Source organism: Camarhynchus parvulus, chromosome Z (genome assembly GCF_901933205.1).
Source record: "Camarhynchus parvulus chromosome Z, STF_HiC, whole genome shotgun sequence".
NCBI lineage: Eukaryota > Metazoa > Chordata > Aves > Passeriformes > Thraupidae > Camarhynchus > Camarhynchus parvulus.
In genome coordinates, this window is record NC_044601.1 from 41,084,501 (window position 1) to 41,109,438 (window position 24,938).

General features: G+C 35.0%; 1 protein-coding gene across 27 annotated transcripts in view; it reads left to right on the forward strand.

Moving 5' to 3' along the window:
* Positions 1 to 24,938, forward strand: part of PTPRD (protein tyrosine phosphatase receptor type D) — a 1,161,500-nt gene that overhangs the window by 684,721 nt on the left and 451,841 nt on the right. For all 27 annotated transcript variants that reach the window (XM_030968017.1, XM_030968045.1, XM_030968047.1 and 24 more), the window contains one exon: positions 22,722 to 22,765. The gene's annotated coding sequence lies outside the window, so the exon portion shown is untranslated. The remainder of the gene's footprint in view (positions 1 to 22,721; positions 22,766 to 24,938) is intronic.

Sequence of the window (24,938 nt, forward strand, 5' to 3'; positions counted from 1 at the left end):
TTTAATGGTCAGCCTTATTTTTCTTATTTTGAGAGTGGCTTACAAAGTCACTTTTATGAATACCACTTTACTGCATTTCCAGATTGCAGGAAAGTGCCTGCTAGAAGGTCAGAAAAGCAAAGAGTCCTCCAGAATGGCTCTTGAAGGAATGAAAAGAGAACAACAGCTGACGATTATGTCATTTTTGTGTGACTGCTTCAACAGTGGCCTCTATGCACTGTTTCCCAAAATCTCTTGTAAAGGCTTATTGATTAACTAAATGAATGGAGGAGGGTCAAAGCTCCCACTTAGCCCTCCTCTAGAAGGTAACAGGAAATGAAAATTTGACTTCTCTGCAATCTTTTCCATGATATGTAGCATCATGCAATGGGGTTTATTTATTTTTTGTTAAATAGAATTTTTCTGCTACCTTTCAGTCTAGAGCACATAGCACAGGAACAGGAGCTCCTACAGAAAGCAGTACTAACCAGAAGTGACAGCCTTCTGCTGTCCCAAGCCAACACAAATTGTGCACTTTCAAAGAGCTGTGGAAATGTGAATGCCTATCACTGTTACAACAACACGTTACCACGGCTAAATTTCCAAGGCACCTGTCTGAACCCAGTATTTCTTAGTACCCCTTGCCTTTTTCTCATGAATTCTATTGCCAAAATTGACTTGTAGTCATATTTGGGAGCAGATGGTCAAACCCACTGCTGTGTCCAAGTAGGCTGGTGGGCATAGTTATCTGATGTGTTTAGAGAAATGATAGCAAGCCAAGCATCTCTCTTTATTCGCCACCTAGGGATACACTCTCAAGTAAAGAGAGATCCCCCTCTGAGAAGAGTAGCTGCCAGATTTCAAAACATTTGCTGAATGTTTGTAGAATTGTACTTGTCCCTGGAAATAATACTGCTAAATAGCCACATTTTCACAGCTACTTTTTAAAGTGAATTTGTAAACAGATGCTAAGTGTAAATATGTAAGCTTCACATCAGCACCATGTTGTATTTTGAATATTTACATATTTTGCTTAAGAAGAGACACTGCAACCCATGTTCCATGACGTAATTGGACATCTGCTTGCTAGCCCAGCTGACTCAATTAATGCTAAAGGTTGTTCTTGGTAGGGAAGAGGAAACTACCGTTGGTGATTTCCTGATGAACTTATCCAAGTGGGTATTCCCAATTTCTGTCTAACATAAGGCCAAAATAAAATTTCATTTTCTGAAACATGGCTCATTATTTTTTGCAACGCTTTGAAGACTCATAAATGTTGCCATCTCCCCATCTAATAAATTCAGACCAGAATGTTTGATTTCAACTTGTCCAGTCAATGAGATAAATGGTGTTTACCTATTTCTATCTACAGAAACTGTGCACCATAAAATGCTAAACCTTGCTTTCATTGTTCAACATGCAATTCTGTTATTCAAACCTGTACAGTCTTAGTTTAAAAAACATAACTCAGTACTACAGAAGGACGTCTTGCTATGTAAATATCCTCTATAAATGCTCCCTGAAAATATATTACCTTTGGAATATATTACCTTGAGGAAATGGTGGTTTCAGTTAATCAGATATGGCAATGTTGAGAAGAAATTTAGCTACAAAGAAGTTTCTTAAAATGTTAAAATAAAATCTGATTATGAGTATTATCAGACAGCTTAGTGCTGAAATGCTTTATTTTAAAAGCCAGCTTTATCTAAGACTGTCTAAGGTAAGATCAGGACACAGTTGGAAGTGATATAATCAATTAAATGGATTAAAGGTGCTTTAGAGGTTCATTCACAATACATGGAAAACCCCTTGATTGCAATTAAATTTAGAATTAGTCAGCAAATTTTGTTTAACATAAGAAGATAGCTAAGTATATCCACCTTTTTCCAGGCGGGTATACTTATATGCAGGTGGATTTCTCAGCAAGGAATGCTTGAAGGAAGCACTTGTAGCAAGGCTGATGACTTGGCACAGGACAGTCTACAGATCCATGCCACTTCTGTGGGTCCTTTTAACACACAGGAGTGAAAACCAGTTTCAGTTCCTGAAAGAAGCAGTTGCTTGCGGAAGTTATGTGCAGCCTTTCAAAAGCCAAAATTATCATGAATATGCAATAGCCCACTTTGGCTTTCAGCCCAATCTCACCACACATGATGAAGCTACGTGGAAAAGTGTATGATACAGTCTTCAGTACCAAGTCACAAACTTTGCTTTTCTTGTGGTCTAACAGAGCATGGTTTGTGAAGTTCCAGAGCCAATTAAACTGTATTAACAAGTGTAATTATTATTGTCATCAGATTTGCAATAATATTTATATGTAAATAAGTTTGGCTTTAGTGACTTTCAGTAACTGAGAAGTGTTAGCAGTATGATTGCCACAACACAAAGTTATTTGAGCATTATGTAGGCTGCTTTGTAATGCGTAATATCAACTTTAAGCTATCCCATCAGCTAAATATGAAACACCTCCATGAACTGTACAAAGAAAATACAGATCCAAGCAAAATTCAGATCAGGTTTTGCTGGAAAATCTTGGTGCTGAGACCTCTACCTATATGATCTATTGGAAGAACCTCTACAAATTTCCCAGTGAAGCTCATCCTCTTTCACAAATATGTAAGCAGGATAACAGGAAATTCATTACATGACATTTGTTAAAGGAGTTGTATTTTGGAAAAAGAAAGAAAACCAAGTTCCAGGCTGAAGATCCTTCTTGAGTCTTTGCTTTTGTGTAATAGAGTGTGAAGGAGTTGTAATGAAATATATGGGTTCCGGGTCCATTCTGCATTACCCCTACATGTAACAGACATGTGCTTCCTACAACAACTAAATACAGCCCTCTGACAGAGGATTTTCAAACATTTTTAGAGACACATTAGCTATTTCTCATTCAGCTAGAAATTGTTTTGTCAACAGTTCTATCCAAGGACCCACAGCACTGGTGGCACAAATAGGCCTAGTTCTATGATTATTAGGGAAAAACAATTATGGCTTGTTTTGTCAAAATCTGCATCATTTTGCTTACAGATAGTAACAGGCTGAAAGCTAGATTATATATATATATATATATATATATATATATATATATATATATATATATATATATATATATATATATAAAATATAGCAGCATCAGAGTTTTCTTTCTGGATTCCAACTTGTTTTTTCTTGTAGTAAAAACTCTTGGATGCAGAAACCATGTTGGTAGTCTAACACGAGACAGAAATTAAACTCGAAATAAACTCTACTCACTTCCTCCCTACCCCCTCTAGTAAGAAAGGGACAAAGGCAGACAGTACATATTGAGATGAAAATTCATTGAAAGCAAGCAGCAATGGAATAAGAAATGGACAGTAACAGTAGAAATATTAATAAGAAAAGCATTCAGTAAAAGCTGTTTTAAACATAAAAGATGTCCCCCAACTTAGTTCCATGTAGGTGCTGGGGCCAAGGCAAGATGGCAGCTGCTTCCATGCCCATCCCATACATGGCTTTCCCAGAGAAAGACAAGATGGCATGGGTTCCCTGCAGCTGATTCACCCTACCTGCAAACCCAAGACAATGGAAAACAGTAATGGACAAACCTCCAAAACCTATACTGTCCATGTCACAATGTGGTGCCTCTTTCTGGACCACTCCACTCCACTCCACTGGGGTTTGGTCCCAGTGACGTTGTTAATTCTGATAGCTCCATTCTGCTGGGGCTCGGGCTCAACTCATGCTTGGCTTCCATCCCCACATTTGCTGCTTCTTTTCCTGCAGCTGCTTTTGATTCACTGTTTTTCCTCAAGGGGCTTTTTCTTGAAGCCATGTCCTGCCTGTGTTTGCTGCTTCTCAGAGGGGTCTCTCAGAAGAACAGGAAAGGATGAGAGGCAGCAGCAGAGGGACAGAAGTCTCCAGAGCTGGTCCCACGAATCCAGAGTGTTACCTCAGCAGGCATCTTCTCCCAAACACAAAGGGAACAAAATGGCACATTTCCTCTATGTATTCACTATTTTCTTTTCCCCAGAATCATACTCCCAGAGATGATGCGGAAGGTACAGAATACCAGCCTAACCATACCCACGTGTCTATAAACTCTGCCAGATCTCCGCAACAAGAGCACCATGGGACAGAGTGTAATTTATTATCAGAAAATGGAGAATTTGCTCTTTGATTTTCTTAGTCATTTTTTTCTTTTAGTTAAAATAGCAAGAAAAAAATCAAGTTTGCCTTGGTTATTTTATTGTATTTCTTTCCAGAGGGATAACATATTTTTAATATATATTTCATGTAATTGCTCAGGTTGGAAAAGACTTCTAAGATCATTGCTTTGAGTTGTTAACTCACCATTACCAAGTCCACCATTAAACCATGTCCTTAAGTGTCACATCTACACATCCTTTAAATACTTTTTGGGATGGCAACTCAATCACTTCTCTGGCCAGCTTGTTCTAGTGCTGGCACACCTTTCAAAAAAGAAATTTCTCCCAATATCAAATCTAAGCCTCCCCTGGCAGAACTTGAGGCAATTTACCTTTGCCGTCAGCTTATAAAAACTTTTCTCTGCCATTACATCCTGACTCTATAACAGACTCCCACCATAGTACCTGCCTTATCAGCCTTTCCCCTGGTTTGTACCCATAAGAACTTGGCCTTATCATCACCATTATCAAGATCAAGATAGTCCCTAACCTACTGGGCTATTCCACGACCTCTCTTCTTTTGCCTATCCCTTCTGAAGTGTTTATAGACATCCATTGCAGCACTTGCGTTTTGTGAGACATTCCATCATTGTTGCGCTGTGATGTAATGGGGACACCAAACACACACCACACATCGTGTTTCCATGATGACAAATATGTCATAGTATTTATGATTCACAATGGCTTATGTCTTCTTGTTTGTTGCTTATGCTGAGTGTGTTGGTGTGCATGAATTTTAGTTGGGATGTTGATCCTATCCACTTTTCTGGGGAAAGAAGCTCTAATTTTTATGTGACCTTGCATCTTTTAAACAGTTTCTGGTATCAACTTTAAAAGATTTCCCTCCTTTTTTAATGAAATGGCAGAAGATGGTTCATATATTTTCCAGTTGCCTAAAACACAGTAGCATTTCCTGGAAAGCCAGAAGCATATTGGCCAAGTCTAGCAATTCAGCAATGAGTAATTTCATTATCAGTAATTTTGCCACGAGCAGCATATATACCTTTTTATCTAGAAAAATGTAGCAATTTCCATGTACAGCAAAAAGAACTGGTCTGCCATGCATGTAAATACAGCAAATATGTGCCACGTTTTTTAAAGAATAAAAAGAGTTAAGGGGGAATTGCCTTGCTGTAATTGTGAGACAAACAAAATTCTAGTGAAAAAATATGTCCCAACTAAACATCAAATGTTATTGATCTCATCGTGTTGCAGCAGTTTTTTTCTGAATGTATTTGGCTGATATTGAAACACAGTTGAAATTGAGGACACTGTTTTTTAAATTAATATAAAAAAATAAGGTCTCAACGATTAGAAAAAAAAGATAATTCATTCTGCAAAAGAGTTGTCCCTCCAGGTACCTAAGAAGACATTTTTACTCTCTGTGCTGTTTTTTTGAATGAAACAGGTACATCATAAACTGAAAATTACTGCAGTAGATCATTATGTTTCTGAAATATATTTAAAATTATTGCTGCCATAAAATATTCAATTCTAAAACACTTTCACCCCTCACCAAATGGTACCTTATCAGACAGGTTTTGATAAAAGACTTTGCTATTTCTCCTTCAAACACTAGTGATACCTATATTATCTGCCTCTGGCAATGCTCTGAGACATGATTATTAATGCTTACAAAATAAAGCATTACAGCAACACAAAGGACTGCAGTATTGAAATGTGAACACAGGCAGTGTGAAAATTTCTCTATTATGAAAATGTCAGTTCCATTTTTAAAACTGATTTGAAATTTCCATATCATAAAACACTAAAGTACAGGTAAAGAAAACTTTTAATCAGATGTATGTGGATTTTCTGATTCCTATAAATAGACATTTGAAGGAAGGCATGTTTACATAAATCAGGAACATCTCTGATTAGATTTAGCAATAAATCCAAAAGCTAATTTATGAAATTTGAATTTCTAAACTCATTAATTTCTTCAGGTCATTTCAAACGCATAACCAAATAATTTATCCAAATTATTCAAACAGGATATTCATCAACTCTCATGCCAATTACATGCAAGAGGAGAGAAAAAAAGTTGTTGCTGCCTTCCTATTCATTTTCTGGTTTTTCAACATTGTTAATCTCTAGTAGAATGTCTTCTTTGAAAACTGTATGACTTAAATTATCTGTATCTAGATCATTCATGTATCTAATCAAGTTGTACCCAAAACTGTTCCTCCTAAGAGCTCCTTCATACTTACTTTTCCTTTCTGGCATTTAAATGTGTACTTCTCATATTTCATGTGGTTTGCAGCCTTACTCCCTCTTTTATAAACCTTTGTGATTGGTCTTCCTTCACAAATTTACAGGTATGCCATTAACACAAAAATAACAGGAAGTACAAATTGCAATAAATTTCTTCAAACTTTCATTTATGATTTTTTTTGTTCATCTTCTCAAGAATTAAGAGCAACTGATAGTGAGTCCTTGGAAAGCATAAATTCAGGTTTTGCCTTTACTACCTCATGGGGAATTTTATTATCATGGCAAGTGATAGCAGAATCAAGCCAGCATGAGTACTCCTGGTTTTTACCATAAATTTACATCATGGACTCCTCAAGAAATTTCAGGATTTCTATCATTTCTTATGTGCTACTATGCACATTCAATTGTGTAAGTAACATTGCCACACAATTTTTACTATTAACATATGGACTAGAAATACTACAGATTAACATATACTTTTTAAGGTCTCAAACTATAGTATGGAATTTCCAAGAAAGTTCTAGAAATCTGTTCTGCTTTCATAATATATTTCACTGACCCAATCTCTGTGAAAATTATTTGAGCTATTTTTTTCAGTAATCCAATGTTCTGTTCTTTGGCAGTATAACTACACTGAGTTTCAGTGTCAAGAAAAAGCCTTTGTTTAGACTTATGGTTATGGATTTTCCTAAAACTGTAGCAGTGTACATACAAATGGTCACTCTCTGAGTACTTAAACAGTAAATGGGTATTTGTGGCACTAATTTTAAACATTTATTTGAGAATGTTTGGGAAAATTTCCTTAGTTTAATACAAAAACAGAAGCTGATTAGAGATAAGGACATAGATAGATCAGAGAGATAGATGGATGGATGGAGAGATAGATTAGATAGATAGATAGATAGATAGATAGATAGATAGATAGATAGATAGATAGATAGAAAGACAGAAAGACAGATATAGATGTATAGTTATTAATTTCAAGGTAGAATGATGGCGTGAAACATAGCACTGGGAGTTTTAGGTGCTAGGTATTTTCTAGTTGATTTATTTGAAACTAGGTTTCAGCCCTTGAGGCACAACTGTTGATTTCAGTGATTAATGACATGATGACAGCTTTTAGGACTTTATTTCAACTAACCATCCCCCTTTAGACATAGTATTGTAGACTTATATGTTTCATTTAGAACACAGATTATGGAGTTTTACACTGTAGAAGTATAATTTCTTAATCTTTAGTTTTAAGGGAAGAAAGATATCTGTAAAACACTAGAGAAAATGCTACTGTTGCTTAAATTTCCTTTGGTGGAAAGTGAATATATTTTCCATTTTCTTCTTTATCCTTCTGAATTTGGTTACGGTAATAATAAAATAAACACAGGAATGACATTGAAATCTTGGACTCACAATGTGACTTGAGATATTATTTAGCTTTACGATAAGAAAATGCAAAAAATATTTTAAAAGCCATAGAGTAAGGATAAAAGAGGAAATTCACTTTGTCATTTACTCACAATTGTATATTACCATACCTCTGGGGAGAAGTAAAGAGCAAATAAACAATTTTTCATCCCTGTTTTCACAGAAGACTTCTTGATGTAAGATGAGCTTTAAAAGAAACACCTTGATTCAGGTTCTGGCAAGCTGGCATCTCTGAATTAAGAAAATTGCTTTATCAACTCCTGTATAAATCTGACAAATCAACTGAAGCAAAGAAATAACCCTGGTAATTCAGCAAAAGAGTTAATTGTGAATAAAATAATATATTGAAACACGGATAAGCTGGAATTTCAAAATCGACTCATATGAAATATATTGCTTACTTGTCAAGGCCTCTTCTGAACAATAATACCCTTATAAACTCTTTTAAATGAGAATTCTACCTATGATATGAAAACGCAGCAAAAACATTTTGAAGGGAAAATTGTGAAACAACCTATGAATCACTAAGGAATTACTTTATAGAAAAGGAGAAATAGTATGATATGATATCTCAAGTATAGTATTATCATTTTTCAATAATGTATATTAGCTTTTAAACTTTTCTCTGTATTTATCTCATTGGCTCCAAAACAATTAACTGGTCCTTCTGCTGACATTATGCATGTGGCCTCCCTCTCCTCCACATCATTGCCAGAGATGTTAAGCAAGTGTTCTTCCTCTCTATTAATTTTCTCTTGATCTTTTTCCCTGTTTCTTATTTTTCCATGTATATGGAAAGGAGTATCATACTTTAAAGAATGTTTGATCACACTTTCTCTAGTTCTCTTTATTCTTCTGTGTATTTTCCCTCTTTCACTTTTTTCCTTTTCTCTTTTCCCTTTTCAGAGTCTTTTTAAGTCTCTCTCTTATTTTTTAACTCTCCCTCTCTAAACTTTTTTTCCTTCTGTCCCCTTTCCTACTTCCCTTCTCATGTCTTTAGTGTCATTATTTCTTCTATTTTCTTTCTCCCTCATTTTTCATTCCCTCTTCTATGCATCTACAATCTCAGCTGTCTTCCTCCATAGAAAATTTATTTTCTGGGATTCATTGATTTTGAAAATTTCTGTAAAGCTCTGAAATCAAGCAAGGATCTTCATTTCCACTCATAGGTTTGGATAAGATCTTATCTCCTAAAAAATGCTATGAAGGACACAACTATTTGTTTAGAGTGGAGAACAGGGCCCATTCAGTCTGGAATTTAGGCAGCAAGGCATGTCATGATGTGACCTGTTCTTTGCATTCCTATTCTCCCTGTGCTTTCTTTGCTCAAGAACTCTCTTGACAGCTCATGGTTTGTTCCTAGTCACAGAACAGAGTTGCCTTGTAGAGAAAAAATGTTAGAAGTACAACTTGCTTAGGTTTTTACTTGTAAATAAGAAATTTCATTATAATTTCAGTCTCAATAGGCCTATTGTTCCATTCAAGCCACAAAAATAGCACTTGAGGTATGTCAAGTCTGATATTAGAATAATTTCCTGTGTAACCAGACTAAACACCTGATTCTTAGTTTTCTCCTGAAACATGCTTGCATAACTTGTGTCAAAAAACAGTGGTTAGACTAGATCTTTTCACATTCTTTTTCTGAATAGCTGCTCTACCCCAGACAAAATCCACCAAATATAGATGTCATGGAGCTGGGAAAGAGTCTTTAAAGGACTTATGGAATGAATACAAGTTACATGAGAAATTCATGGAGGGCCAAGATCCATTGTATGACATATCTGTTACGTAGTACTGTGAAACCTGGTGTTGATTTTCAAAGTGATGAGGTCATCATCAGAAAGTCAAACTACCAACCTGGATATCAAATTTTCAGTATCACAGAATCACAGAATGTGGCAGGTTGGCAGGGACCCCAGTGGGTCATCTGGTCCACCCTCCCTGTTCAAGCAAAGTCATCCCAGAGGACATGGCACAGGATTTCTCCCTAGAAAGGATTTCTTTAATCTCCCCAGTGAGGGAGACTCCACAGACTCTCTGGGCAATCTGCTCAGTCACCTGCACGGTAAAGAAGCTCTTCCTCATGTTCAGGTAGAATTCCTGAATATGTATATCCAGAATGAGAGAACAAACATTTTGTCCAAGAAATTAATCTGGATCATATTCCTCCCTAAAAGTGAAAGCTTCCCTTGAATTTTGTTTATGGTCTGCCTTGAAACTATGAATAAAAGATATCTGCTAGTGGCAGTTGAGCATCTGTAATGTATGGAATTCTCAGCTATCGTAAGATCAAATCTCTCTATGGTAATTAAAGAGATACAAGGTGGCAGTTTTTACTCACTGACCAAAGTTTGAAATTGGCTACCTGTTGCCTAGTTCATATTTTATCCTTGTTCCCATTACACCCAATCTTTTCCTCTCTTCCCCAGAGAGGACCGTTAAAGAATAAGTGCTTTGTTTTTTTATCAGGATGATACACAGACCCCAGCTACAGTTTTACTGCCATGTCCAGGAGTTAATCAAACCTTTGTTTGCAATATATTCCCCTTATAGCCCAATTGCTATGTAACGGCTGATTCAAGTTTTAATTGCCTGATAAATTGAGTGCAAAATCCTGTGGCAGAAAAGGAAATCAGAGAAAAAGAGGATGGTTCTCCGGCAAGTTGATGTACAAACAGTTTTCTTCTTACAAGTAGAAATAATTTGCATAAATTTGAGCACAGGGATAAGCAGTTACAGATGACACCAGGTAATAAAGCCAAAAACCAGGAAATTTAACATTCTTCTGTCATGGCCTTTTTATTATGCTAGCTATTTTCACTACTCACAGAAATTAGAAAACAATAGTTGCTGCTTATGTCATCACTGTGACTGCACCAATTTCATTAATATCATGCTACAAAATGTATATTTTTGGTTGCTTTTACTGAAAACTATTCAGTAATTTAAATTAAAACACAGTGTTGGGAGGATGTTATATACATAGATATTGCCTATGAAAAGGTTTGCTTGGAAAGTCAGTTAAATTTTAGATTTGACATCTGACATAAAAAACTATAAACAACACTTCAGATCCATATGATCTGCCAAATACTGTATGTTTTTGTAACAAGTCTGGTTCCACCTGCTATGGAAAATATACCATTCCATAAGTACGATGATTTATTTGATAATATATGCATATTTTTATGTGTATGGAAATGCATTTGATATGCATATGTCTCAAAGGTAGGTATTTGTCTTTTCAGAACTCAGTGGTTTACTTTGAGCCAAAAGAATGAAGAAAAGATGTATATATATTATCATAATATTTTCAGGAAAATAAAAACAAACTTCTCCAGCATTGTCTCCATTATATCCCCTTGTTACCCTTCTAGAACATAACAGGGGTCCTCCGTATTACCTTGAAAGTGGGCAGACCAGATAAAAGGGAGGGAGAAGTTTCAGATTTTATATGTTGAAGATAGAGGACACAGCTGGAACTCCATTTCCTGTAATAATGCATCTTATTTTCCTTAAGATCTCCCATATAAATATCATGACTCCATCCTGTCTCCATACTCTCAGTAAAACATTCATAAGACTGGAGCAATTTTTCTGAACCTTCCTTGTAAACACAATGCCTTACATGGTTCTTTATAAGTAATTTCAGATAGTTGTGAGTAACATAAGGTGACAAACCTTAGGATTTATACATCATATTTCTCCTTCATAGGATATTATGTAGGATCCAGTAAACTCAAAGTATAGTAGAGTTTTAAAATGTTATTTATAAATTTTATCAGTAGCACTCTTTAAGTTTGTTTAATGACTAGTTTCAAAGGATATCCAAAGAAAAAAGCAAGAAACTTGAAAAACAACTGTGCAAAGAAGCAAGTCTCAAAAATAAAAGGAAGTTTCCATATTTCCACATGCACCTCAATTCCAGAAAACATGGAAAACAACACTGGCCTGACTAGAAGATCTGGTTAACTCTTATAAAAAATTAAGAGATTTCCTAATTAGCTTAGCACTTGGGGCAGTACATGTGGATTTTGACTACCTGGATGAATCCTAGATGTTCTCAGAGTTCTGTGAATGAATGGGTAGACTTTATTATGTTTTTGTATCCCATCATCCAAGCTTCACCAGTAAAAAAAATCAAACAGATGCAAAGGTTTTTATTTTATTAGTAGATCTTGCTTACCAATTTTCTCATTAAATAGTAGTTTTGTTTCTCCCTCTGATCAGCAAATTCTAAAATTATACTAAAACTTACATGTGAATACTAATAGATATATATATACACAACAGTAAACGATTTCTTTCTCTACAGAAATACTAAAATTATCTGTAGGATAAGATTACTTCAGATTATAAGATTATACCAGATGTTTTATCATTCTGTTGTATCTGTTGGGATCTCTGGTACCTTTTTTAGCAGACTTCTGTATTCATTGCAATATTGTTATTCATAACTCTTATATTGCAATGTTACTGTTAGCACAACAAACCACACCAACGAGTTACTGCAGAACTTTTAATTTGAATCAGGCCTCCTTTTAGATACCATAAAGACATAATGTATGATGGCACAGAGATTAGAGATAGAAGAATACAGCAGGAGTGCTCTGTTTAAATTGGTTTATTTTTCTCATGGTAAGTTACAACTATTTTAAACCAGCACTTCTCCCTCACTCATGAGCAGACTAGTGACCTCTAAAAGACAACATAGAAGGCCTAACACAGACTCCAGATGTGACCACAATTTCAAGATGTTACCTGAAGTGATCCAGTTTATGAGCAGTGGGGAAATCTTAGCATATTACACTTTAAATGTGACTTGTGTTTTGACATCTGTAACTCCCTAGATCTCCAAAACAAGTACCCACTTCCTCCTAGCAATTCAGAAGTTTTTCTGGATTCCCCAGTCTCCTTAGCTACATGCATCACTTCTGTTCTTTGCTCAGAATCGGCTGTTTCCAAGAAAACTAGTGAGGAAAAGGTGGATCTTCTCAAGAATCAGGCTACCTTTTAAGCCATACCAGATTTGCCACTTCTCTGGTCTTGAAAAACAGTGACAGGTCAAACACAAATAGTGATAGGGAAGAAGTCTGAGGTTTCACATACTATGCCTAAAAAAGGTCAGCAAGTTTTTTTTACCCCAATCAGAAGATAGCACGGGCTGGACAACACAGAGTGAGGTGAGATTTGGACCACTCTTCTCCACTTCAGAGTTGTTACGTGGGAAAAACAAGCTGAGCTGAACAAGAAAGGTGACATCTTTTGTACAAAACAGTACTGTCAACAATATTGTTTCTTACCAAAACAGGTACCACGTGATAGACTCTCAAAAGAGATCTATCATTTTAATGTGTTCTTGACCAATGCAGTGTCTTCAAATGCAAAGAATTTTGAGAGGAGATAGCATTGTTTTGAGAGGAGATAGCATACACTGCTGTGTATGTTGCAAAGACCTGCTGTCTTTCTTACAGAAAAGAGCAAGGAGTTTGTGGCTCATCAGTAAGGACATTAATGCACCACTACCCAGTAGTGTAATTCCCTTCCATATCATAGGTATTCATGCAACTTCAAAGATCTGCAGGGAGAGCACAGATCCATGTGAAGCTGAACCTCTCTCCCATTACATCTCCATAAAGACCAGCTTCGTCTCTCTCTCTCTCTCTCTCGATCACTTTGCGGCAGTGCCTTCTGGAAGCCACTGTAATTCATATAATGAGTTACTCAGTGTTAATTATATATGTACATTAATAGCCTTTAATATGTATATTATAATAGCCTTTGGACAAAATATATAAATACTCCCATTCCAATTACCGAAAATGCACACATGCTTTATAACTTGTGAAAATATGATGGGGGCACGCATGGGGTGTTGTGTGTTTCCCATTAAAAAGAAGGACATTTTTGACAGATGCAATATGGCAGAATATATCAAGACAATTAATTTATGTTCATTCCACAGAGGTGTTTTTTTTTAATTTCTCAGCATGACCTCTGTTTCATGCTCAACAGAACAATTAAAAAGGGATTAGTTTATAGACTGAAATCACTCAGAGTTTTATCTTTCCATGTAAAACTTATCTAGTCTAAGTTTGTTTATATGTTGATTGATGGAAACCATAATAATTTCTTTTGCTTGACTCAAACATTCTGATTGAATATTTCAGCACATTCTTGTTGTTTTCATAGCTTTCTGATCAAATACTTTTTTTTCCCCACTTTTTTATTTTACATAAATACAACTGTTTCCAGGACCCAACAGCTGGCACTTGGTGACTGAAGGGATGAACAGGAAGACTGTGTATTCATAGGATTACAGAACAAGCTGAAAAGAACAATTTATGCAGAGTTTTGTAAGTTTAGTGAGGCAGAAAATAGATTGAGGTCCAGAGAAGAAATGATGTGTCAGTCAAAGCTAAGCATACAGACAGAGACTTCCACAACAGAAGAGTAGTCATGTGCTTTCTTAGCTTTTGTGACTTCAAGAGTTGCTTTTGAGTTTGGGTAGAACAGCAAACAGATGATTGTAAATATCATACTCTTAAGTGACTTTTTACAAGTCTCTTTTAAAATCTGGCAAAAGCAAGAACAAAGCTGCCTTGAAAGATGTAGAAGATGGTTAAATGTCTTTTAGGAAGCGTCCTGAAGAGGGAGAAAACTGCGGCTGAACACTGTGACTTTGCCATTTACACATAACCCTTGTGTAAACTATTTTCTCAAAATGTGTAATTTCATCAAATACAATCCATTTTTCTGTACTGTAATGTAGGTCAGTGCTCTGTACTCAATACTGACAAATGAAAGCTAGAATTATATGTATGTAGTGTACTGTAGTTGTCTTTACCAAGACAGGATACTGTAACTGTTTCTCAAGCACTCCTGTGTGGATATTTCTGTCTGACAGCTTCTGCTGATCTCCTTTCTTTATTTGATTGATAAACACGGAGCTGCTCCCTGAAATGACTAAGATTTTACAAGCAATATTATACTACAAAATATTATTGGCAATACTATGCAAATTGCCACAAAGGCATTAGACTGCAATTTAGCCAGCATTTTAAAAAGCTACCTGCTACCTATGTGACACACCAACTAAAACACCTGTTCATTTTCATTCGAAGTATCTATTTCATCATTTTACTTCAAGCACATTCTTAGTTGCTTTGAGATAATGGTGCTCAAATTTGATAACATTTAAGAAGAAAGAATGGCTTGAAAGAATCCATGATCCACAAGCAATGATCATATGTCTTTGCTAGTCTGAATTACACACTGACTTCAGTTACATCCCCTCAGTAACAATTTTATAGGTTACATTGAATGCCTGATTAAGATTTATATTCTATAGAACACAATGATCATTTAATAATATCATCATTATTGTTGGGTACTTTACTGATACTTTTATGGGTTAGAGTTCATGTGCACAAAGAGTAAGAAAAGTCACTTCACTGTTATGTCACGGATAAGAAATAATAGATCATCCAATTTTCCGAGACATGTTTCTCCTATCTTTTATCAGCACACTTCTATCAACATATTTAGATATTTGTGGCAGGTTAATATGGGCCATTTTCACCTGGCAACAGCATCAGTCCTTAGCAACAGGACGTGCGTATTCAAACTGCTGGTAACATTGAGCCAAAATGGAAGATCAGACTACAGAAACCTTTGGATAATGTATGTCAGGAATTTTCATATATTATTTCACCTTGGCAACCATTTCATTTAATTCCCTAGCAACTCTGAATATAAACTCAGTTTTGGATTTTTTTTTCTGTTCAAAATTACCTCTTGAGAACAACTAAGATGATTCCCTTATTAACTTTAATGATATTCAGTGTTTCACTTATTTCTAGTTTAAGATAAATGGCAGAATTCAATATTGCACAGCAGTGCTCTAAATCTACGCAGTATTTCATGGCTTAAAAGCCATGAAAATTAAGACAGTACAGCTGCAATTTAATGTTATTCTTCTACTTCTTTATATATACTAGTATGTAACTGCTATTTCAGAAATTTTGATTAGTACTATAAATGTACAAAAATCATTGTGTTCATCCATCAAACTTCTTGTATCCTGTCTAAGCAAGACTTTATATTGTTTTGATAATAAGGGCCTACATATTCCTCTACTGGAATATTTGAGGGCAAAATAATTTGTCCCTGAAGGGAACAGAAAGACTCCACTGCTATTTTATCCCCATTCATAGGTATTCCATTTACTTACCCATTGGTAGAGAAGTATCAGCTAAAATCATGGTCGGTATCTTATGATAAATATCCACTTTGGCTGTTATTGTATCTGTAGTGCAGCAGATCTTGTGGGGATTATTGTCTGGCAGTGGTTCCTCTAAGCGTTAGCATATTGTATAAATTTTGTTTTCTACAAGTATCTCACTATATTGAAATAGTTAAATTTCTCACTTTTCTGTTTAAAGAGCCTTCTGGACTCCATGTGTGAATAATTAAAGGAGTATTATCCCACTTTGCAATCTTAAGGAGATTGATTAAGTTGGAATATATTTGTGCATATCATAGAATTCAAGTGACAAAAAGGGAGAAGAAAAGGGAAGCAATGTGAATGATCACAAAGCTCACTAGTATTATTTGTGTCTTCCAATTTTTACTATGTGTTTCCTTATTCAATTGCAATAACAAACTATCTGTTCCTCTCTTCCCTGGCCTCCTTCCCCCTTCCCCCAGCAGTTTAATGGGCTGCATTGGATATGAACTTTGTCCCTTTTTCAATTTTTAGTGCTGAATTTTGTTTACACAGTCTGTCTAGTCTCCATATGGGTTTTTAAGCAACAAAATAATTTTACATGATCAGAGGAAGCTTGAGATTTTAGGGATATAAGTAATCTGACCCACAAACACAATGACTTTTCTGGTTGTTTTGCTGATCAGTCTTTAATGTTGTGACTTAGCACTTGACCACACACTAAGTAATATTATTCATCTTACGGCATCATGAAGCACTGATCTGTTCCAAATCTTAACTGCAAGTGATGTTCTTTTATACAATGTGCACATTGTAAAGTTATACAATTTTTTCTGCATATACAATTATTTCTACATATCCTTTCTGCCTCAGCAACTAGACACAGAGGACATTTCTTATTGTTGTCATGGGCATGTTTTGAAATTTCTTCACTTCCCATGGTGTATTTCCACTTAACTAAACTCAGTTTCAGCTTATTAAAAACAAGGTCCTCTGGATTATAAAATAGCCTCAGAGCAACAATAAGCACAATGAAAAACAACAACAACAACAACAACAACAAAACAAAAACAAAAAACCACCAACACTAAAACAAAACCCAAACTAACTCAAAACCTAAAAATCTCTCTTGCTTGAACAAGAAAATATATGACAAAATGTGGTGAAATAAATTGTACATTATCAACATTATTATCTTTCAGTTACTTGTATTCTCTTTGTGTGCTATTCTTTTTGAGTCAGAGGCATGAAAATTCTGTTAGTGTATCAGACAAGAATGTGATTTCTAGAATGGCAATTCTGTAAAAATTTTTAGAGTTCTGTGTAAATTTTAATATACCTGGTTGTGTCCTAACATCATGTTACTACATTAAGTTACGTTTTCCAGATGAAATAGCAAGTATATATCTCATAGGAGCATATAAAATTATGAGCACATATAAATATATTTTCAGATTTCACAAACTTTAGATAATCAACAGAACTGTTCAATATGTTGTGAAACCTAACACTGGAATTCTTAATGAAGAAATCAAAGTCAGAGTTTAGTATGTCTTATTACCACAGAACCCACTGGTACCTTTGTTCTTTTTGTAAGCCTTTTACATTTATTTTGGCTTCAGAATACCAAAAATAAACATTTTCCATATCATTTTTTTCATGAGAAATGAGCAAAAGGTGTCTTGTAATCCCTTCTTTGGCTGTAAAGACAAGTTAAGACGCAATAAAACAGTATTTTATCATAAGAAATAGAAATCGGAGATGTTCAAGCACCACATACAGAAATGAGAGGGCACATTAAAAATTTAATGTGATTAATTTATCTTTTAAGAATATGTTAGAAAGAAATTATATTGGCTGAGTAACCAGTTTATTCCCTTGGGGAAAAATAGGTAGAAAGGGTTCAGGCTTTCATAACAGTACAATTATAAAGCTATTATTTATACAGAGGTTTCTGGAATAGGTATGAAATAAAAATCATATTTTAAATTAATTTCTGGTGCTAGTTAATGGACTGATTCAAACCACATAATGGGGCTCAGGAAAATTCATCCATGGCATTCAGTAAATTTGGAATCAATCCTATGACTTCTCTACACTAACAGAAGAATGGTGAATATTGTAATTCAGATTTTTAAAAGCATTTAATGAGTTTTCAAAGTCAAAATGAAATATTGAAATGCCGATATCATGAATATGGCAATGTCAAGATAGATTAATAAATCAGGATACAGATTTATTTATGCATGTGTCTTCAGTTACAAATCATTTTGCAAATTAGTAAGAATATTCAAAAATAGTTCTGAGATTTCTCTTCTAATAGCCAGACTTGGGGTAGATCAAAACACCAGAAATTAGTCAGAGAAAATAGCACGATAAGAAAATGTAGAAGTAAATAGAGATTATTTCCTTTCCTTTTAAAAGGAAAACATGGGCAATATATTTTTTGAGGAAATTAACAAAATAGTAACCTTTAGTAGGTGGAAAAGTCTTGATGTGTTCTACACAAGAAAGGAAAACGAGTCATTGCTGTAAAATACTTGCAGACATTGTTCTAAAATGCAATATATCTTGAGAGATTTAAGGTTTTACATGTCACAGATCAGACCCCAGCTAACACTACTTAAATTAATTTTTCTGGAGTGGATACACTTCCTTGCAGTGTGTGTTACTGTTGTTAATCATTTTATTGACTGAAGTTCATCCCTGTGCAGAGGATCTCTCCAATACCCATGGAGAGAAATTAAAACTTGTTCCTGCAAACACTTAAGCATCTGCTTATTTTTGCATGAGTAAGGAGCTCTTTTCAATTTTAGCAGGCTTGCTGATGTGTATAGACTTCAGTGTTCATAAATGTTTCATAGCATCACTGTTGAGAAAGACCGTGTTCCAAATGTGCGGCACATTTATCCTGTACTAGCCCTCAGTGTAATTGTGCATTTGCATTAAGTAAGCTGTTTCTTCTGCTGAAATACAAAAAAAGTCAGCTGCTTGATCACCTATTATGAAAAATAAAAATATGTTCCTATATTCCTTACTTTTGTCTCAGAGGAAACATTTTACTGATATGTAGACCAACAGGCAAAAGGTGCAATACCACTGAAAGCAGTGGAGCTGTGACTGATAAAACTAATACTGGTACTAGGCTGAAGACTTTGTTGCAGTGCTTCTGCATAAGATATTGCTTGAATAGAAACTGCATATTTAGGCTTTTTCATTTATAAATAAAATAAAAAATTATAAAGATTGAGGGAAACTGGCTTTTCTGTGAAAGATTGTCATTGAAAGATGGACCAAGAAAAATGGATTTTGAGGTCTGCTAAAGAAGACAGGTACCTTGATACTGAAGACAGTGTCTGGCTTAAAATAAGAGAAAAGAAAAAGAAATAAAATAAAAAAACTAATTAAAAAAAATCCAAAAGGAAAGTAATGGAAACACCAGTCTGCTCTAAAGCCAACAATTTCTAAGTGGTGGTTCCTCTGAGTAGAGAGAGGGAGGGAATTATTGAAATATGAGAAGAAGGGAAAGCAAAGACTGAAGAATGAGAAATGGAAACCATTATATCGTTCACTGGAAGAACTTCATATGAAGTTGACATACAAAGGACAAATTCAAAACCCTATCTCTTCAGCAGTGGAAGTCCTCAGGAAGACCTGAAATGATGTTTTTAAAATATTCTTACAAACAGAACAGAAAACTTTCCAGTAGAGGACAATTCTTCATTTATCTTAATTACATTTCATCTCTCAAGTACAACAAAGGTTGTACCCACTGATTGTCCATTAGATACTTTATTTATTCAACAGTAGCATATGTAATTTACTTTTCTAAAAATATGCCTTTCCTCTGAAGCTTTCTTAAAATACACTTGTTTTATTTATTGTTATGTTTTTGGAAATACATGTCCTAAATTGCCTTAGAGCACAGTGACATTCCTTTGCTCAATATATTTAACACTCAGTTGGTCACTTGCATTCAATGCTTACTGAAGGAGCTAAATCATGTATAATTTATGTCTTTTACCCTGTCAGTAGAACTTCACTTTGACTATTCACATGTGAAAAATTATTCATTCATCTAAGTATTTTCAAAATTCTCCCTTTAGGTTAGGGGGAGGGAGGGTTGACATTTTTGTCTCTTTTGTTGAAATTACTGAGGAAAGGAGCACCTAAAGTAAAAACCTCTCTTTTAGCTTTAAATGGGAACTACTGTTTATTATACATTTTGCTACAAAGCTCCTAGAAGTATGTGGTAAGAGGATGGAAACTGCATTGAAATCCAGAGTCATGCTGACACGCTTCCTGAATAGATAATATACAAAAAAAAAAATACCCCAAACATTTACTTAGATGTGGTGTTAGCTTTTTTACTCTTCTCATCCCTACAAATTCACAGTTTCCCCATTCCCCAAAGAGCTTTTTTCACTCTTGCAAACAATATTTCATGAAGAGCAACTTTTACATATTCTGTCTCTAAGGTCACCTCCCAGTGCCTTTTCATAAAATTGAAAAAAAAACGAAACACAAAAAACAAACAACAACAACAAAAAACTCCTGAGTATAAGAGAATAAAATGTATCATAATAAATTGTTAGTACCAGTTTAGAATATTGTTCCCTTGGGTGTCTTCAAAAATACAGTAAAAGTACTGTGGAGACATAAAATCAGATTATCTTCAGGATCTGTGAACCAGAGCAAGAATCAGGGCCAGATTAAAATGAACAAACAGTGAAGCTATTCTATCGAGCTTGGCCTGGCACAGATGCCTCCATCAAAAATGAAAGTACAAAGGGAAAAAGAACAAAAAAACGTGTTGATTGTTGCAGTGTCTCCTCTTGGGCCCTGAGGCATCTGCTGCACAGAGAACAAATGCTTAGATTTGAATTACCTTCCTTCCATTTTTGTGTCTCCTGCTGTAGTCCTGTAAGCTGAATTAAAATTAGCTTTAACCATATTTCTTCTGCTCACTCTTTTTTGTGAGCACAGTATGGGATAGATAAGTCAGCATGGTGTACATAGGATCTACCCTCTGTTTCCCAGCTATGGGCAAGGTTCCAGCACAAGGTCCAGGAGGATGGTGTATACCTAAGCCAGCCCATCCTCCATTCCTGTAAGATGGGAGAGTAGAGGTAGCCAGAGAAGGCAGGAAGACCTGATTGCCTTGTGGTGGACATAAAGAGGCCTTCTGCAAGAACACAACATCAGTTTCACTTCTCTCCACAGGCTTCAACATACACTGACCAGGTTCCTATAATATTACTTTAATTTTTTAATATTCTAATCTGGAATATGTGTGTGTTTGCCAAGGAAAACCATTAACTGCTGGTTTCTATGTAAATTACATGAAATAGATAAATAGTTCAAAAAATTTGGTTGCCTCAGAAATGCGTTCAGCAAAATCACTGTTAAAGTAACAGTTCTTCTCTCTACCCAGGTTCATTTAAGACTGACTAAGATAACAACAAAAATTTTAGTAGAAAACTGAGGATAAGTAAATCCTCTGCTGTGGAAAACATAACCAAAGAAAGATTTCTCATTAAGAGAAGACCCCGTCTGTGCTATTTGCGAACTCATTGCCCTAGTTTTGTGCATGGGGGGATAGGACTCTGTCCGGCTTCCAAAAAGAAGGGTGTGGCTTCCTGTCAAAAACCACCGTGGTGGCATCATCTGCCACTGTTCATTGTTTCCAGGTCCATAGTGAGCATTTTTGCATGTGAATCACTCTCTCTTTTGTATACTTCTTTTATTAATATGACTGTTGTTGCTTTTTGTTTTTTCTCACTGCTGTTTCTAGTAAACTATTCTTATCTCAACTAATGATCTTCACTTTTAGTGCTTCCAATCCTCAACTCCAAGCTGGAGGGGGAAATGGGAGGCAGAGGGGGAAAAAGCAAGTGGTGTCTAGTTTGGAAGAGTCGTAGTGGAGACATCAAATTGGGCAGCATCATCCCTAAACCATAACCCACATAAAAATCCTTTTCTATTTCTCCATCATAAATAATGGTTCTGCTAGTGTTTTTCAATTAATTAAGCCACAGAATATTAGTTTTAAAATCTTCAGCTAGAATTTCAGAACACAAATTTAAGTTGAAGACATTCTGCCAGTGCCTTGAACTTGAAAAATCCTCTATCATTGTTAGATCCCTTGGAAGCAAATAGTTCTGCTTACTAGAAAAGTGCAGCACATTTTAAGAGGCAATTCCCTTTGAGAGCTGCCTTTAGACCTCTTAGAGGGAGTGTCTGTAAATTTTTCATCACATTAACTAAGTATTGAATTGGGTTCTTAATTTAAAATTGAAAATATTTATTGATTGCATTCAAAAATCTAAACATAGTATAAAATCTATTTCTGTTTCTCTTCCCACAATGAAAGTGAATATCTATTTCAGTCCACTGAAAAAGATTGAGTTCATTTTTTTGTAAGTCATAATTTGAAGGATAATTCTTTTGCCTTTTGTATTACATGGATTTACTGTTATATAGAATGAAATCTAATAAAGTATGTGTACTTTTTAATTGCATAGAACTCTTTTCCTATTAGAGATTAAGTACTCAATGTAAAGAATGTTCTCTTCACTTGGATTCAAAATTAATAAAAAATAAACTTGCTTATGACAAATTTTAGTATAAATTCTCTAACTACATAATTTATTATTCATTTCACAAAGCTTTACTTTGCCTATTTTTTTCCTTAGGTGAGAAATTCAGTGGACAGCAGAAAAATCTACAAAGGTTCAAAGTAAGATTTCACATCTACTCACTTTCTAAGTCGTCATTGTCTTTTTCCTGTAAGGCCTATAAATACTTTTGGTTTGGATTTCCTGTTATAAACCACAAATATCTTTCTAATTAGCAATTTTTGTTAAATCTTGGAAAGCGTTTCCTGTTTGAAATTCAAATTTCTCCTAGTCATAAAATAGAACATAATTATTGAATCAGTAGACTATGTAATAAATGCATAGATACCTCCTAAGGTGTGGGAGTAAGATCATAGATCAGATTTTGCAGTTTTGGAAAAAAAGTCTGGTTGCCTCAGCATGATTGCTAAATTGTGCTATGAATTAAATGGAAATTTAGTAAATGCATTGAATGATTAGTAACAGCAACTAAAAAGGGTACTGTGCATTTCTAGCCTTCTGTTTTGTGTACTATCTCACACTGGCTTTTGTACCAGGAATAATACTTACCTATAAAGGCTGAGTAAGACTGGACAGCAATACTCTGATTGTTGTAAATATTCTGCAAGGTATAGCTATAGGAGAAAGGGGCGCCAACTTTTATTACTCTTTCTACCTACTTTGTATAAGTAATATGTTTGATAGGTACATATGACCTGACCTCTCTTTTTAATGAGTAAGGTAGGGCATAAACTGAAGTATGTCAGTCCCCAGTGATAAATGATTTATGACATGTAAAGTATCACAGAAAAATTGTGATTATTTTATACGTGTACAGGAAGTTTGGCAATTTATATTACATTCTATATACTATAAAATATATGTATGACAATGTAAAGGAAATTTGGTGGTGTTGGTCACACCATAAAAGCTCAATTATTTCTGTAATCACAGGTAATCTTCAAGTTTCACACCTTAACCTATTAAACTTAAAACCGTGACAAAAAAGCTGAAAAAGCTAGCGGGAATAATAACACTTATGTACCTGGGATTATTAAGCTATTTAGAGAACAATTAATAATATGTGGGTAAATATAGAAGAATACTAAGATGATTCTGTGAATGAATAAGAGTAAGGTGAAATTTAGCATGCAGAAAATGTGAATTTATACTTCTTGAAAAAAGCAGTCCTAATATCACAAGCACTCATAATTTGAAAGTGATTATTTTTCATCCTGAGTTAGATAGCTCGTTTATAAAGTAAATAAAGCAACATGAAAAAGAGGGCAAGATGAGGAGCATGACAAAATAGGAGGATCAAAAATAGTAAATCAGTTAATGTGAGTAAGGACTACATATCTAACATGCTTCAATCTGGAAGAGACATAAACAGAGGAAACCATAGAGAATGTAGGAATCCATAAAGTTAGAGAGTTTCAGGTCTGTGGGAAGACAGACAGGCCTCAGTGCAGCAGAGTTATGGATATTGCTGATGCACCTTGTTAAGCTGTAGCGAAGACAGATCTTTGCATAGACAAAACTATGTATTATAAAGATTCTGGAAAATAAACGGTTCCGACACACCCATCAGTAGTCCCGTCCCGTTCGTGCTTGTATATAAACTGCCGACGCAGAGAAGTTTACAGAAATAATGTCTGGGGTGTAAAAAGTAAAAGAAGAAACCAATTATTCATATTTTATTCCAGTATTAAAACCATAGTCTGAAAAAATGGAAGTAAAGTTAAGAATAAATGCAGCTTGTAGAGAAAATCTGAAACTTCTCGCAGAAAGTTATTTGGGATTAAAAATATGCCATAGTCTCAAGGAAGAAAAATCCCATAAATATGTAAATACATTGATAATCCCTCTAGCTTCAGAAACTCCCTAAGGATCAGTCATGTCAATACATGCCTAAGGGTAGTAAGACTATAAAATTGTACTGTTCTAACATTTGCCAAAATTTCCTTTATTAGCTACTTGATACTCAGGGGCACTATTGCATTATAAATTTGACCATTATTGCTTTTATGCTACTGCTTATAGAATATGATACCAACTGGAAAGCAACAAAAAAATATAGCTAGGGAGTTAAATAAGTTACCAGACACACACCTTAGCCTCTCTCTAGCCTCCCTGTTTTTATGGATTTTTTATGGTTTATTTCACTCTCAGTCTTGTGTTAAATGACAGTGACAATACCAGAAGTCCAGAAAAAACTTGTTGTTAGGTATGAAGTTCCAGCAGAATTCATCTTTGCTTAGGTAAATCATATTGCATAATCCCAGCAAATACAAA